This window comes from Psammomys obesus, unplaced genomic scaffold (genome assembly GCF_907164565.1).
Source record: "Psammomys obesus unplaced genomic scaffold, mPsaObe1.curated_primary_1811, whole genome shotgun sequence".
Classification (NCBI taxonomy): domain Eukaryota; kingdom Metazoa; phylum Chordata; class Mammalia; order Rodentia; family Muridae; genus Psammomys; species Psammomys obesus.
In genome coordinates, this window is record NW_026593947.1 from 220,319 (window position 1) to 225,290 (window position 4,972).

Genomic DNA, 4,972 nt, shown 5'->3' on the forward strand with positions numbered 1-4,972 from the left:
AATGGTGAGAACTTGAAAAGATCATCCTGAGTGAGGTATCCCAGAAGCAGAAAGATACACAGGGTATATACTCACTCATAATGTAACTTTTTACATTTAATACTTGGTAGTAAAAAAATAAAATAAAAGGATGCTGTCAGCAGAATAAAAGGCAACCCCTAGGATGGGTGAAAATCTGTTCACATCTTCATCTGATAAAGGCTTGGTAGCAGTGTTGGGTTACCTGAGATCTAGCATTCAAGTAAGCAAACACAAGAAAGCAGATGGCACCACCAATCTTTGGAGCTCAGTAGAGCGCGTCGGTCGTAAAATCCCTCACACCTATTGGATAGCTGTTATCAGGAAGAGGAAGAAATAAAAGAAGTGGGAAATCTGGGTCTAGGTGCTCGGGTCTGGAATTTCAGCTGCTTCATAGACTTGATGCTAGGATGGAATAGTCAGGGCCAGCTTAAGCAATTCAGCAAAACACTGTCTCAAAATTTAAAAAAAGATACAATACAATAAAAAGTGGAAAGGTTTTTATGGCTGTAGCTCAGTAGTATCACATTTGCTTACCATACATGAATCCCTAGGTTATAAAAGGGACAAAAGAACAAATATTGGCTGAGATATCTAAAAATTGGGACCATAGTCACATGATTCTTGAGCAGCCTCCACTCTATAGCCCTGACATTTGCCACAGAGGTGGTCTCTTAGTTTTAGTGACTTTCATCTATATTTTAACTCTCTGATTAGAGAGAAAGAAAACAATGTTAGGATAATTGGTTTTCTACAAGATCATCCAACTTTTGATCTAAGGGAGATCCAGCAGGTGTAAATTGTTCACATAAACACTTATCTTAGTGAATGGATGAATGGAACATTTCATTTTATGCAAGAAATATATTATAGATATAAAAACATTCTTGCTGCCCAGGTTATGCTTTATAATTTCAGAACTTTTTTCAGGTAGTAGACATTAAAACTATTTAATTATTATATTTTGGGTTTTTGTTGTTATTTGGAGGTTTTTATTTGGGAGAAGAGATTTTAAAACAGCTTTGTGTAGTTCAAGCAGGCCTCAAACTCAAACTCCTTAAACTCCAACATTGACCTTAAACTTCTGATCCATCTACACTTACCTACTGAGTGCTGGGATTATAGACATATACCATAATGCCTGGTATGCATGGTGCTAGGAATTACACTAGGGGATTTATGAATAGTAAGCAAGTATTCCGCCAACTGAGTGATGTCTTCAGCCCTTCATTATTATCATTTATTATTTGAAACAAGACCTTGGTATGTACATAAGGTTGCCACTAAATTCACTATTTGGGCCAACCTGGTCTCCAAGACTCCATTTACCTGCATTAATTCCCCACCCCCCATGTGGCAGAAATGTGAGTGGACATGTGCCAACATGTCTAACTCTTATTCAGTATTCTTGACTTACACTTTTATAACTACCAGTCATTCAGGTAAGTGGCTTTATCAAAATTACTGTGCTTTTGCAAAGGGGTATAATTTGTCTTACTTTTCAAAGGGTAAAGTTAGTTTTTAAATACAATTTAATGATATTTTTCTCATTTTTCAGGGCAGCCTAAACATCAAAATTTAAAGAAAAAGGATGCTGAGCTTCCAATGCCTCAATGCTAGCCTACAATGCTTCAGCATCTTCTACCAAAGAGCAGAAACTTAAAGGTGAAAAGGTCATTTTAGCACAAATGTGTATAGTACCACTGCATTTCATTCTATTGCTTCTACTTACCTGAGTTCCCCAGCCTGTGGGGAACAAATACCCAATGTGTGGCAGACTTCCTTTCTCCCTCAGTGATGCTCTGAGTAAGAATGTGTCATAAATTAGTCAAGAGTTCTTACTGAAATGATAGGCCTTTTTAGTGTTTGTTGCAATTCCATCAGAAATGCAGTAAATATTTCTGCATAAATTTTCACTATGATGTCTACATTTCTGTAAAATAATATAAGTTAAGGTTTGTGGGTTAAATTTTACTTTAATAAATATTCTCAAATATTTCTGAAAAATATTACAGTTAATAATTTTGCCAAGAAATGCACAAAAAGCTTATTTATATCTGTGTTAGTCAGCACTGAACTACTTATGAATTGGAAAAGAAACTAAACTATTAAATTGTGCCATTCAGATGCTAGTACCACAGAACTGTGATCTAGAGTCTCTTGAAAAGTCCCTGGAATTTCAAAGGCCTCTTGCAATAGAAAAGTCCATTTAAAAAATTATGTGGAATGTTCAGGGACCATGATATTCTAAATAAACTAGGAAGAGTTAGACTTTATGATTTCAAACATACTACCAAGATACTGACGTTATAAGCCTGGCATATGCTTATTCACTCATCCATAAAACCCATCCACTCAGAGCTCAGGGAACCCTATGAAAGAGGAAGTGGAAACAGTGTAGAGGGGTGGAGGACACCAAAGCCCTCTGAGTCAACCAAGCAAGACGTGTATGAGCTCGCAAAGACTGAAACAGCAAACACAGGACCAACCCGGGTATATACCAGGTCTTCTCAATACATATTATAGCTTTTAGCTTAGTATTTTTTTTTGGAACTCCTGAGAGTCAGAACAAGTGGGTCTCTGATTCTTTGGCCTGCTGTTGGGACTCTTTTCTGCCTGTCTGTTGCCATGTCTAACTTTAATATAATAGTTTTTGTTTCATCTTATTTTATTTTGTCATGTTTGGTTGTTATCTCTTAGAAGGTATTCTTTTTGATGAGAGACAGAAAAGGAGTAAATCCAGAGGGAAGGGGAAGGTAGAGAGGAACTGGGAGAACTAGAGAGAAGGGAAACTATAATCAAGTTATATTGTACAAGAAAAAAAATAATCTTTAATTTTCTGCATGATGTTCTGGAATGTGAGTATATCACTTTTATCAACAGTTCCTTTACTAAATTGCCTTTTTATTTCGGTGTGACCATAATCAATGGAATTATAAATATCACTGCACAGTTTTTATTATACTACTTGTAGTTTTAAAAAGAGAGTGCCGAATTAAGGACACACACACATATATATTTTAGTTTTAATAAGTGTTAACAAATAATTTCCTGAAAAATACAATTAACAGTTAAGCCAGTGTGCATAAGAAGCCTATATCTCAGTATTGTAGCCAACACTAGACTTTTTACGGACTGAAAATATAAAAGACATTAAATTGTATTGTTAAAAAGTCTAAACTGCAGAAAAGTGATGAGAGTATTTTTAAATCCTTATAAGAATTTGAAAGACATAAAAAAGGTAGTAAAGTCCATTTTCAACTTCATATGAAATCTTGACAAGCAGTAATAATCAAAATGTATGTATGTAAAACGAGCAAGCTAGGAAGAGTCAGAATTCATAATTTCCAAATATGCTACCAAGCTGAAGGCACAATGCCTCTGGCATACAGACAGATGCCACATAGGGCAGTGAAATAGAGGAGGGAACATCCTGTGGCTGGACTATAAGAACATCTGCAAGGTGGTGGAGGCGGGCAACAAGACCTACATGGACGACAGGCTCATTGCACTGCAGGTGGAGGAGAAAGGTACTGACTTCCAGGTGACAGAGGTGGGGAATGGTGGCTCCTTGGGCACAAGAAGGGGGTGAACCTCCCTGGAGCTGCTGTGGACCTCCCTGCTGTGTCAGAAAAGGACATCCAGGATGTGAAGTTTGGAGTGGAACAGGATGTAGACATGGAGTTTGCGTCTTTTATCCGCAAGGCAGCCAATATGCATGAGTTTAGGAACATCCTGGGAGAGAAGGGCAAGGATATTTAGATCACCAGCAAAATCGGGAACCATGAAGGCATCTGCAGGTTTGATGAGATTTTGGAGGCCGGAAATGGGATCATGGTGGCTCTTGGTGACCTAAGCATTGAGATTCCTGCAGAGAAAGTCTTCTTGGCCCAGAAGATGATGATTTGACGATGTAACTGAGCCGGGAAGCCTGTCATCTTCGCCACACAGAAGTTGGAGAGCATGATCAAGAAACTTTGTCCCACCGAAACTGTGTCCCAACGCAGTCCTGGGTAGAGCAGACTACATCACGCTTTTGGGAGAAACAGCCAAAGGGGACTACCCTTTGGAGGCTGTTCACATGCAGCGCCTGATTGCCGGTGAAGCAGAGGCTGTCATGCATCACTTGCAGATTCGAGGAACTCGGCAGCCTGGCGCACAGTACCAGTACAAACGACCCCACAGAAGCTGCAGCCGTGGGCGGGCGCCTTGGAGACCTCCTTCAAGCGTTGCAGTGGGGCCATTACCATGCTCACCAAGTCTGGCAGGGGCGCTCACCAAAGGGCCAGGTACTGCCCTCGTGCTCCCATTGTTGTTGTGACATGCAATCCCCAGAGAGCTTGCCAGGCCCATCTGTACCATGGCATCTTCCCTGTGCTGTGTAAGGATGCAGTGCAGGGTGCATGGGCCGAGGATGTTGACCTTCGTGTAAACTTGGCCATGAATGTTGGCAGGGCCTGAGGCTTCTTCAAGAAGGGAGATAGGGTCATTGTGCTGACCGGCTGGTGCCCTGGCTCTGGCTTGACCAACACCATGCGTGCAGTGCCTATGCCTTGATGGCCCTCTGGCCCTCTTCTAGCCCCTGTCCTTTCCCCCATCCCATCCATTAGGCCAGCCACGCTTGTAGTGCTCACTCTGGGCCACAATGTGGTGCTGGTGGGCTGGGACGCCAGGGAAAATTAACCCCTCTGAAACATGGAATAGAGCCCAGCTGTCTGTCATGGCCCTGCCCCAGCGAGGGGTGAAGGAGGAATGCAGGACCGGAAGCCCTCTGACTTTACCACAGAGGAGCAGCAGCATCTCTGTGTACTTTGCTCCCGTAGAAAGTTGCCCAGAGAACTCCCAGGCCTGGCCTGGAGTCAGGAGACAGCAAGAGTAGGGCCTTGAGGGCCTGAGGCCTAGAGTTCTAGTGTAGGTAATCTCTGGCTCTGACCCTGACTTGCTTTCCCAACAG

At 41.5% G+C, this 4,972-nt stretch overlaps 1 pseudogene; it reads left to right on the top strand.

Moving 5' to 3' along the window:
• The first annotated feature begins 1,402 nt into the window (after positions 1-1,402).
• On the top strand, positions 1,403-4,575 carry LOC129684409 (pyruvate kinase PKM-like; annotated as a pseudogene).
• Positions 4,576-4,972: the final 397 nt, after the last annotated feature.